Genomic DNA, 12,559 nt, shown 5'->3' with positions numbered 1-12,559 from the left:
TCGAAGCGGGGAGAGAGGGGGGTGGGTGGGTGGGCGAGAGGGTTCGCCTGGGAAGGGCCGCTTCCCTAAGGAGCAGAGATGTGCGGGGAGGAGCAGGCGAAAAGTTCGAGCCGGGCACTTCACTCACCCCATGGAGGCTCCCCTCTGCACGGCTGGCTGGCTGGCTGGCGCGCGCACCGGCTCGGAGAGCGGAACCGGCCCAAGAAACAAAAGTTGCCTTTTTGCGCCCCTCGAGCTGCCCGCTCGCCAAACAACGGAGAGCGGCTCCGCTGCGTTCCAAGCGCCACGACGGGGCGGGCGGAGGAGGGATTACATCACCACGCGCCCACGTGAACGCTGCAAATGAAGGCGCCGCCGCCGCCGCTTATGTTACTGCTGCTGCCCAGCCTCGAGGGATCGACTCGCGGCGCCGGCTCTGGGGCAAGAACCCAACATTCTGGAGGTGGGTCACGTGGGAAGGGTTCTTCTCTCCGCCTCTCCCCCTCCCCGCTTTCCCTCAGCCAATAACCGCGCGTTCAGCTTGCGCGGCTCCCGGGCTCGCGTGGTTGCTCTCTAGCGCCCCCGGAGGCGGAGGCGGAGGCTCGCGCAGGGAGCTTCCGCGAGGCTTTACCTCCGAGTAGACTCACTCGCCGAGTAGAGGTGTTGGGCTCTATGCGCATTGTATCGCCGCAGCTGCGGGTTTCGCCTTTCGTTGCGATGCCCTCCAGTACCATTTACTCCAGAGTAAAAAAAAAAAAAAAGGAAAAGATGTGTTTGAAATAAATATGAGTAAATAAATATTAAATACGCGGGAAGCTATAAGATTATAGTTGCATAGTTGCTTGGGAGTAAGATCCGTCTGAGTAAACAGGGACAGGAGTTTGGTTGCACAAGGATAATCCCATGCACAATTACCTGGCAGGAGTCTCTCTTCCAAGCAAACATTCTTAGGATCACTTGGCAACATAAGCCCCTTATTTGGTAGTAATTCCCATTTAAATCAACAGGGCTTACTTCTTACACATGCTTAGGATCAGGCTGCACAACATTCAGAGAAGCTTGTGATGCCATTGAGGTGATGTGTTTTGTTTTATTTGGAATAACAGACAAGCGGTATGTTCCATAGATGACAAGAGGTTTGAGGTTTGTTTGCCTTGTACTTGTAAGGCTGTGATCCTGAGCACACTTAAGTCACACCCTCACAGTACCCTTGACAAACATCAGTTTCCAGGATTCTCTGGGAAGAAATCATGTTCTGTAAATATACGGTGTGGGTGCAGGGCTACAATCCTACACACATTTATATGCAAATCCAATGGAATCAATGTGGCTTACTTCTGATTAGAGCACTGCGAAACTCGCTGAATTCAGAGAAAGAAGAACACCCACACACAACTACCCTTCATCATTATAGATTCCAGAGCACAGGATTGGACTATAAGGCAGCAGTGTTATGCACACTTTTGTGGGATGTGGAACATCAAAGTGCAACTTGCTTCCACCTAAGCAGAACAGGAATATTTTCCCTTTTTGTAAACCAGGTTGAAAGAGGATTTAACTGCGATCTTCTCTCAACCGCACTGGCTGCTTAGAGGCATCCAGGCAAGGGAACCTTTGTTACATCCCAGATGGTCAGGTTCCAACATGCTCTTGTCCCAAGCGGTGAGAAAATCGAGGGACACAGCACTTACCTAGTTTTGGTTTCGTTTGGAAGGGACTCACTGGGATCTAACTGGCATTCTGGAATAGTTGCATTTATTTATAAATACACACAGGCAACCAAATCCACTGCCCCACATCATATCCCATGAAAAGGCAACCCACCTCCCATCAACTGTGTGCACTACAAAGACCTACCGTATATTCTGGCGTATAAGACTACTTTTTAATCCAGGAAAATCTTCTCAAAAGTCGGGGGTCGTCTTATACGCCGCCGGGTGGAGAATCTGCAATCGAGTATATCTCAAACTCTATATTTTAACTGGAAAAGGTGGGGGTCGTCTTATACGCCCAGTCGTCTTATACGCCGGAAAATATGGTACTGCTGGCTATATCTTCCTACAAGTCTCTTCTGCAGGAACTGGAAACACCAAGTTATGTTCCACAGAAAAGCAACTGACAGATGTACTGTGATATCCCTATAGACTCACTGCATGCTCCTCCTCATTTTAGAAACCACAGCTCTGACAAATCCTTTATTTTTAACATTTCGTTATGGAAACCCTGGACTCATCGGCTGCTTATTCCGCAAGCCCTCAAGTGTCTCCCACGGGACGTGCCTACCGTAGATATCTTCCCAATCTGCCATTCGGATCGTGTGCCTGCTGAGAAAGCATTTGATGGTCTAATCAGTGAGAACTTCCTCCAGACACCCATGTGGTGACCAGAGTAACCACAATCACTGTACTACGGTGACCACACTCCAGTATCAGAGGAAGTGCACTTACCGACGCATGCACTCTGTATATTACACAGCAACCTTTTGTTCAAACCCGCAAGAAGCCAGAAACTAAACACAAAAGCCAACAATTCTCTCTTCCTAGAAACTGTTATCCTCTGGCATACTAGCCCTGAACACTGAGGCTCTATATATAGACCGTATTTCTCCTAGAAACATGTCCCCCCAGCCTGCTGTTAAAAGAAATGGAAAGACACAGGAGATTCAATTATGGATCTCCAAAGTCCTGTATAGTTTAGCCTTCGTTTCCCCTGTTCATTCCCATTTTTCACCTCCTCTCCTTCTATAAACAGGTGTGTTACGTTCATATTAAACCTCTGAGAACCACCCACCCATCCCCTCCGGATTTTTTCAGCGCTGCTGCAAGCAGGCTCTGTGCTGTAGGCTGCAATTTTGCACAAGGACAGAAATGCACACAATTTGGTTATTGGGTGCAGAAACTAGTGACAGAACTTGGCTTTTTAAAAGAACAACGGACACACAAAAACAATTTATTTCTCCTAGTTTGGGCAGCAAAGACAGTGCACAGGAAATACCTTGTGAAATTCCTTGTGAGATGTTTGAAGCCAGAGGCGCCCCAGCAGCATTTTTTCAGGGTTTGGAGTCCAGCGCCATCCATGAAACTCTTTCCCCGTCCCCAAAGCAGACATGAGTTGCAATCCTATGCATACCTCTTTAGCAGGAATCTCCACTTAAATTAATGGAACATACTTCTCGAGTAACCATGCTGCAAATTATGCAAAATGGTCAAATGTATCAAAACACTTAATTTGCATAATTTCCACCGGTTGCAGAATTTGAGTCACCTTGGTGCAGAATCCTAGGGGTATTTTTAGCTCACACAGTCCTGACTGCAACCATGTACCAAACAAAACGCTACTCAAAATACAAAAGGGAAACCACTGACTGATATTGAAGGATTCTGCTAATTTCTCTTTTCCCCATATAGTCCTAAATCTATATATTGTGCTGTTGGAATGGTTCAGAACGTTCAGTTGCTCCGTTTGCAGTTTGCAGTCTGATTTCTGTGATGGAGGGAAAAGTTGCCAGTTTGGATTGGATTAAAATCACAAATATTATTCACAGGGTAGACCAATGACTGAAAAGGCATCCCACAACTTAGCTAAGGGACAGTGAGCTGCTCAGAGGCAAAGTGCCTGAAGCTAAGGGTGCAGGTTAGGTAATGGAAAGAAATGGGTCAAAAATAAAGAAATTTGAAGGAAAGATTGGTGGAAAAGGAAGGTGATGTACAGAACAGAGGAAATTCTGGCACGAAAGGATAGAGGGAGGACTCTCGACATGGGCGTAGCCAGGATTTTTGTTGGGGGGGGGCAGGACTTTTACTGGGGGAGCAGAACTAACGTGATTGGTCAGTTAAGTATGTGTATTGCTTTACTTGATCTGGGGGGGCACCTGCCCCCCCTGCCCCCCTCTGGCTACACCCATGACTCTCAAGGAAGTTCTCAGTGCTTAAGTTCAGTGGGGGGATGAGGGGTTTCCTCCTGAGGAGACTGGTTTGAAAAACAAAATGGAGTCTGAAGGAAGTGGGACAAAGTAGGAGGTTCCAGAAAAGCAGGAATCTGAGGAGATAAAGTATAGGGAAGGCACATAGCTGAATAAATGAGAAGTCAAGGAGAAAACAGCTCCTGGGAGAAAAGCTTTGCAGAAGGCCCATAAAAAGGAGCGGCTTTTTCTGAGAGGAAGGAAATGAGCAGGCAGTGGAGGAAGCTCAGGAGGTAGTGGTCAGAGAGCTGCTCCATCTAGATTTGAGATCCTGATGGGGATTTTGCCTGTTGTGGTTCCTGCTGTCTGTCACTGCAAAACTGTGACATACTGTACAATCCAGAGGAAGGAGAAAAGGTCGAGAAGCAGTGGGTAGCGGTAGGACTAAGTTTCACATCTGCACAATTCTTTGGCTGTAGGCTCTTAGTAATACTGTGTAACTCCACCAGGTCCTAAGAAGTATAAGATTTGTAATAGCCCATACAAAATAGAGAAACACTCTGAAACTCCTTTGTTGCAGAGCACTTGAGGGAAGCACTCATGCCTGTATCATGTGAGTAATGATGTTAATGCCAGGAACAACACAAAAATCATTTGCGTTAAGTGCACAGCAACAATGGAACCAAGGTGGGGGTGAGGTTAAACCATCAGGCCTGTAAGTAAACTTTCTCTGCAGGTTTCTTGAAGAAGAACAATAGGTAAGGATTAGCAAGACAAGCCATTCATCTTTGGTTTAAAATAATAATTCCTGAACGACCAGTCCAGCAAGAGAGTTTAGGATTAATCAACGAAGCAGAGAGGTTGTGCAAGATTCTGCCCTCTTTTGCAAACATTTTCTAGGACGAGCTGTGATTTGTTTCTTGCTATCTGGCCACAAAAGGAAAACCGGGAGTTAGAAGCAACAAAGAAAGGAATAAAGAAATAACAAATAAGCCTATTTCTGCAATCAGAATAAGAACCAGGTCAGTCCTAGTTGGCAAAACAACTACAAAAATTAAAAAGGAATTGTTAAGGGGAGGGGGATAAGTTTGTTTTATTTTTGAAAATCACAGGATTTGAGAGCATGGGAAGGGATTGTCAGTGGATCCTTTTGGAGACAGATGAAAACCAAGGGTTCCTCCACATTGCCTTGATGGTTGTCCAGTTCTGCCTCCAGGTTTTAAGCAAGATGCTCTCAGTGGGACCAACTTCTTTTTATCATGGTGGTCCCACTGGCAGTGCCCACTCACTTGCCTTCCCTTTCTGGGCTCAACTCGCACAGCTGTCCAGAGGAAGAGGGCAAGGCATGTGAAGAATGCAGCCCTATTGCCTCACCCTTGTTCCTCTTACCAACTGCATGCCCAGACATGGCAGGTGAATTAAGCAGTGACAGTACAGCTGAGGGGCAGGATGGAGCAACAAGGCCTGGAGTCTCTAGAGGTCAACAGGGGTCTACTGCAGAGGTGTGGGCCTTGGCATGATGATGCCTGCACCTGGCACCAGACTTGTGGATGCGTCACATAATATGAGAGCCACCAATTCCTCTGGGTCAGGGAGGGCTTTGCTTGCATTGAGGCCCCAACAAATGCCTGGTCATGCCTCCTTACCTCTGTAGCTGGTTATACATTTGCAAGAAGCAACGTTTTCATAGCTGGATTACATTTTATGGCATCTGACCTGGGACCTCTTCTCATTCTACCACTTCCTTTCAAGCACTTTTACAGCTTTGTCCTAATCGCTTATGCTCAGGAGAACATCTTACTGATTTCAATGTGACTAGATGGTAGCATGCCACATGTTTAGCTTTTCCACACCAACCAATGGATTCAAGTTACAAGAAAGGAGATTCCTACTAAACATCAGGGGGGACTTTCTGACAGTAAGAGCTGTTCAACGGTGGGACGGGCTCCCTCGAAAGGTTGTGTACTCTCCTTCCTTGGAGGTTTTTAAGCAGAAGTTGGATGGCCATCTACCATGGATGCTTTGGTTGAGATTCCTACATTGCAGGTGGTTGGACTAGATTACCCTTTTATTCTATGGTTTCAAGGCAAGAAGAATCTCTAACCTTGAAGGATGGCCGTGCTTTAAAAATCTGTGCACACTTTGCTGGAACTGAAAGTGCTAGCCTATCCAATGCGCAGAAGCACTGAACGCATTTTGTAATGAACAGGAATGCTCATAGACATAGACATAGAATTGCAGAGTTGGAAGGGACCACAAGGGTCTTCTAGCCCAACCTCCTGCAGTGCAGGAATTTTTCGCTCAATGTCGGGTTTGAACTGACAACCCTGAGATTAAGAGTCTCATGCTCTATTGACTGCGCTATCCTTCAGTTTTCTAAAGGAGTCTGCTGGGCTGAGTGTGGCATCAGTGAAAGTTGGAGATTGCTTTAGAGGAGGAAAAACAGGACTGAAAACAAGAACAATCACTCCCACCCACTAGCTTGCTGTTCCCATATTTATCAAAGGACAACCATCTTCACACAACACAAATCTACTCAGTGAGACCCTCCTAGTAAAGCCAACATACCAAACGACTCTTTGTGTGAGGCTTTAAAAATGAACGCAATTTCCCAGGAAAGGACTTACATGAATCTCTGCCAGTTGCAGGGAATCCTCCCTCTTCTCCATAGCAACCGGGCTCCCTTAGAAACTGGCATGCCATTTCTGGCTGCAAATTATTACCCTTGGTGGAGGGAACAGCATCCGTGTGGGGATAAGATGCTGCAATTTTAAATTCCACAGGGAGCTCCTGGCTGAGATCAACTGGATGCAGAGAACCTTGCCACAGAGAGTGTTGGCTCTCTGAGTGCCTACCTACGGCCTGCACATTCATCTTTACCCAGGCGTTTGGCTAATTAAACAATCTATGGCCTTTTAAGCTGTGGGGCACAGTTCATTTTTTTGTTATTATTATTAATTAAATGTGTATACCGTCTTTCATCCAAAGATCCCTGGGCGGTTCAGAACTACATTATGTATTTTTGTGCTTTAATATTATAAATTGCCCTGTGATCCTCAGGTAAAGGACAGTATAGTTAGTTAGTAAACAAACAAACAAACCAAATCAGGCTGCCAGGACTTGGTCCAGAGGTAATGTTTTGTCTCTCTAATACACCAAGAATCTGAGCAGCCTCTCTCCCTGACATCTTGTTATCCCATTGGTCCTTTCACCCAAGCTCCTCCTTCACCTGTTGGAGAAAGACAGACATTACCTTTGCCCTGTGACAGGGCAGGCAAAAGGACCAGGAGAACCACTGGATTGGAAGGGAAGTAGCTGCCCACACTCTCAATGCCTTTAGACCAGGGATGGGGGAGAATTTCAATTCAGTTCACATTTAAAGGCAAACCTACCAAGTCTGCTCTTTCCAGAATAGTATGCACACTTCAACATAACCATCCTTTGGAATTCACACCACTCTGAATTTTGCAGGCAAGTTCTCCAACCAAGTAATGTATACAAAAATGCATATACTGTGGTAAAATGTGCGAGTCTCTTCCTTGTTTTAGCTGCAACAGACTAGCATGGCTACGCCTCTAAAAGATATTACAAAAAATATCCTATGGATGCATCCTATGCATGTTTACTTGGGAATTAAACTGAAATTAGTAATTCTTACTTCTAGTAAGTATGAATAGGGTGGGCCAGAGGAAATATGCATAAGATTGGTTGGTAAGTCCATACAAATTTAATAATAATAATAATAATAATAGAAACATTCTGTCTAGTAACCCTGGGCCTTCCAATTATTTGAGGAAGAAGAAATGCAAAATAGTATGATGGGCATCAAGATTTGCCCTGGTGTAGCCTTCTCCACGTGGTCTAATTTAAAAGGCATTTCTGGCACACATACATGAACACACACATATGCAATATACCAGATGCTCAGTGCCTCCTATAAATCTGAGCACACAGTGCCTCTCAGTTCATGGCACACCAATTGCATGAAACAGCGGCTGTGTACAGACCCAGATTCTTTTGCATACTGCTGCAAACCAACACTTCACATGACCGCCCATGAGGCAGGGAATTAATAACCCCAATTTAGTCATGTACATTCATTTCAATGGGTCTACTCTGAGTAATAGTGCATTGAATTCCAGCCTAATCTTCCTCCCCCCCCCCTTCCTTAGATTCCAAGAGTGGATGTATTTGTATTGCTGTTGTGATTGACAATTACTTTCTTCTAATAGTCGTGCCAGAAAGGCTGGGCAGGCTGGGGGGGATTCTTAACCTTTGGCTAACATCCAAATAGCATCAGTTTACGATCTGATGTATCTTTTCTCTGAGGACTACATTTAGCCCTTGCAGGGAGATGGGGTCGGTAATCCAATACCCTTCTCTGCTCTCATCCTAATGCTTATTCCAAAGCATGTTTCATTCTTAAATTATCTTCAAAGCATACAGAGCCGTAGGGAAATAAAAGGAGAATATCGTGCTCTCTCCCAGAAACACATTAAACCTAAATCTCCACTAGACCCATCATAAGAATTAAGCATCAGAGCAAACCCCCTCAAGGTAGCTTAAAGGAGTTACGTACAAAATTCCAGGTTCTGCTTGGGAGGAAAAAGTTACTTTGGTAGATGATTTCACAACTATTCTAGCACAGTAGAATTGTGTTGCACAGTATCACATAACGTAAGATGAACATGAGGGTTACTTAGGAAGCTGCCTTCCACCAAGTAAAACCATTGGTCCATCAAGTTCATTACTGACAACACTGGCTGACAGCAGCTCTCCAGGATTTCAGACCTAAAGTCCCTTGTGCCCTTGGCGAGGAGCTGTATCAGCAACCCACCCATCCCACTCCACTTTGCTGAAAATTTCACTTTACCACATGGTGAGAAGGATGGGCAGCTTTTCCCACATTTGATCTTGCTGCAACAGCAGCGGTGTGATGTCACACATATATGCACCATACACTCCATAGTCTGATAGGTGCTTTTGTGCCCCTGCCCAGGGCCAATTTCACCAGCCCCTAGGGTCTTTCCTAGTCCTACGTGAAGATGCTAGTGGAGATTGACCATTTGTCTACAAAGCATTTGTGCTTCCACTGAGCTATGAACCTTCCCTGTCTGAGCTTCTGAATGCAGATGGGACTGCATATTCCCACTAGGGGCTGACAGATGGTGCCTCAAAGTCACTCCAGAGGTAGTTTTGGGTGCCCATTATCTGGGGTGCAAAAATTTAATCCATGCTACATAGGACCTTAGCAGCATAGTGCTGGATGAGCAGGAAGTATTTTGGAGGGGCACCCACTACCCCTTGGAGCAATTCTTGTGTTGTGCAATGGCCATGTGCTGGATCTTGGCACATACAGTGGAACCTTGGTACCCGAACAGCTTAGATGCCGAACAAATTGGCTCCCAAACGCCGCAAACCCAGAAATAATTGTTCCAGTTTGCAAATGTTTTTTGGAAGCCAAACATCTGGCACGGCTTCCGTGGCTTCAGATTGGCTGCAGGAGCTTCCTGCAGCCAATTGGAAGTAGTGCCTTGGTTCTCAAACCATTTTGGGAGTCGAACGGACTTCCAGACCAGATTAAGTTTGGGAACCAAGGTTCTGCTGTATGTGGTCAAGTGTCATGGACTGCCTGGAGGCAGAGAAGTGGTTGGACGATGAGTGATCAGGGGGAGAAGAGGGGGCAGACTGGGAGGAGGAGGTGTCAGAAGCTGAAGAGGGAACAGGGTTTAGTGAGCAGGAAGAAGCTGTGGCAGAGAGCAGTCCAGACTCAAAGGCAGGAGAGGAGGGGGGCAGGAGACAGAAATGAGGCAGGCAGGCTGCTGAAGAATCTAGGGAGCCTCCCCCATGTGCTGCTCCTCTCCCCTCTGGTCTCCCAGAATATGCTGAGAAATGAAAAGAGTGGAGCAACAAGAAACAAGATGTTGGCGCCTTGGGCTGCTGGGGAAGGAACCGGGGGAGGAGCCATTACTTCTGCTGCCAATGTTACCATCTGTATTTATGTTTGTTTAATTGACTGAAATTATCTGTCCCTCTCCCAAATCAACGTTGAAAGACCTATGGTCTTTAAATTATTCTGATGTTTCTCATACCAGCATCTTCCATTTAAAAGAATAAACATGCCCCCTCAAAAAAAGATACCATCAACAACAGAAGCAGCTTATCCAAAATGTTGCTTAAAAGGAAAAAGTTGTTCTCATTTCCACTGAAGACCACACAGCTTGCTTTCATTATAGGCTAGAGAGAGGTATAAAGAGGTGGGCAAATGGAACTCCGAGCCTCATTCTTTTTCCACTTTCTGGGAGGATTATGTCTATCGCATGTCCCGAAGCATTACAGGAAAATATCAAAGGGCTAGAAAGTGGGATGCTATCCAAGATGGAGCCTTTGCATTTAAAATTGGGCCTGGGGGACATCTGCACTTATATCTGAGGACAGACATAAACCTTATGTAATCCTTCTCCATCCATGAGGCTCTGCATAAGTCATTTTGCAAAGAGGCATGTAATTGCAACCAGTTACGCCAAAAGGACAGGAAAGGCTTTTCTCCTGTATGCAGAGCAGTGGCGTAGGGGCAAATTCAGAGGTGCAGACTCCCTTCATGAGAGTCACAATCACTCCCTCTTCTCAGATTATAATTAGGGGTGCATTACGACTGGTTCAATGCAGATCATCATGTGTTGCCTTTCCACTACCGGTATTTTCTTTGTACGTACATGGGTGGATGATTTGGAGTGCTCTGATATCTTATTTCAGAGTGACTTAAGCTGACCTCGAAGTTCCATTGCGCTTAACAGAACTTGTGCACAGAAAGCATTTTGTCTTTTCAGTGTTCCTAAATACACTATGAAATACAATATGAGAAATAAAGTAAGCAATAAAATTCAATTAAAAATCAATACAAACGGTTCATGCGATGGGCATGCCATCTCCTGTCTTCAACCACAAATCCACAGACATGTCATGGACCACAGTTTATTTAGATAACAAAAAAAACACATGCACACTAATTGCTTTCACTCCAAAACATCACATCTAGTTTGGTCCTGATAATGGTTAAGATGAAGTGGGGTAGGGTGGAGTGACTCAGATGGTGAGTTTTTATGGAGTCTGTTTCCACTAGAAAAGAGAAAACCCTGGTGGAGACTCTTGGGTGTTGTCACAATAATCTGTTTATTTGCAAAGGAATAAGTAGCGCAGATATTAAGGAAGCTATAAAAACAAGCACAGAAGCAGGTTGTGCAAGCCTCAAAAGCGACAATGGCACCCTGGAATCTTACATGTATTAATTTGTTTTTATCAATTAATTTTCCATACTGTCCTCCATCTGAGGATCACAGGGTGGTTTACAATATAAACATAGCAGCTTTCGCATTTATTGCATTGTTGCTTCATGTGAGCCAGTTGTCCTAACACAGGGCTACACAAGGTTGTGACACACAAAGCTGAATGCAGCCCATGGCAGATGGATGAAGCGGCCTGCTTTCTCTCCCCCCCTCTACCTTCCCAGTCAGCAAAAACAGTGGGTTTCCTAAGCTCCTGAGCAGTCACTATCCACTGCTGGCAGGGGGCTGGATTCCATTTTGTAGGTTACCATTTGTGCAAGCCTGCCTCAACATAAGTTTTTTATTAATTTGCCATAAAGGCATGGGCAGCATCTCCGTACAGAGAAAGGAACATTTCTCATGCTGCTATCTCTCGGATTCCACAGATCAGCTCTAATCGATAATGTCTTTTATTACTCCAGGATGGGTTCCATAAAAAGGGGATTAGACGAGGAATTCTCAGTATTGCAACTGATCGCACTGGACAATACCTTTAAAAAAAATGACGCCTAGTGGATAAAATGCCTCGTCTGAAGGCAGCCCTCCATGCCATCAAGGCTATAAATCTAACAGCTAAGGAACCCATTTGAATGCCAGGTACTGTATACAAATTTAATTAAGTTCAATTACACTAACAATTCACTTCACTGATCAGGCTGTATCCTGGAGCATATACCAGAGGAAACCATTGTACTAAAGCTTCTCGTTGTGATCCAAATTGAATATTTCTGCAAAAGTCTGTGTGATTCTTCTTTGGGGGGGGGTGTTCAGTATTTTGTGGTGCTTGAGAATCAGATGACTGTTATGATGCGTCCCGCGGGGGCAAGTTGTGAGACTGACCCCCAGGTATGCAAAGATGCATACATCTTTCTCTTCCCCATTCCTTTGTCTTTCATATCTTTTCTGTGTGTGTCTCTTTCCACCCCCTGCTTTTGAGTCTGTACTTCATTGCCCACATTCCCCTGTAGCTATTTCCAGGGGTCACCCCACACTGCTTTTCTCTTTTGTTAGGCAGAAGGCATTAATCAATTAATTGGTGTCATTAATTAGGTAACAACAGATTAAAATGGGCTTCCCTTTGTCTCCCTTTGGCAATTCCTTTGGTGCCAACCAATTTTATTTTTCTTTTGCTCTCCTTTTCCTGTATGCAGAGCAGTGCTTTTTGGGTGCTTGCAGATAACCTGCTTATTGAGCGTTCAGCCTGATTTGTTGGTGGGGAGGTTAGATGATGTTGTGTCAAAGCAAGCACACTTTCCAATGCATTTCCCCCCTCACTTTCCTTACCGTAAAAAGTCTGGTTTTGGGGGAAGTGGGTTTGCTGTGCAAGATCTCCCAATCAACTTTAATTGAACAA

General features: G+C 45.2%; 1 protein-coding gene and 1 long non-coding RNA gene across 3 annotated transcripts in view; one reads left to right on the top strand and one right to left on the bottom strand.

The window, feature by feature from the left end:
• The window catches only part of RAI14 (retinoic acid induced 14), an 86,816-nt gene extending 86,429 nt beyond the window's left edge, over positions 1–387 (bottom strand). Inside the window, exon 1 of one of the 2 annotated variants that reach the window (XM_033164685.1) lies at positions 128–387. The gene's annotated coding sequence lies outside the window, so the exon portion shown is untranslated. The remainder of the gene's footprint in view (positions 1–127) is intronic. The other variant, XM_033164686.1, reaches the window with a different exon arrangement.
• On the top strand, positions 363–11,700 carry LOC117055243. Its single transcript, XR_004427590.1, has 2 exons — positions 363–442; positions 11,628–11,700. It is a non-coding gene; the product is annotated as an uncharacterized LOC117055243 (long non-coding RNA).
• Positions 11,701–12,559: the final 859 nt, after the last annotated feature.

This window comes from Lacerta agilis, chromosome 11 (assembly GCF_009819535.1).
Source record: "Lacerta agilis isolate rLacAgi1 chromosome 11, rLacAgi1.pri, whole genome shotgun sequence".
Classification (NCBI taxonomy): domain Eukaryota; kingdom Metazoa; phylum Chordata; class Lepidosauria; order Squamata; family Lacertidae; genus Lacerta; species Lacerta agilis.
The sequence above is the reverse complement of the archived record's forward strand: the minus strand, read 5'-3'. Positions and strand labels throughout refer to the sequence as shown.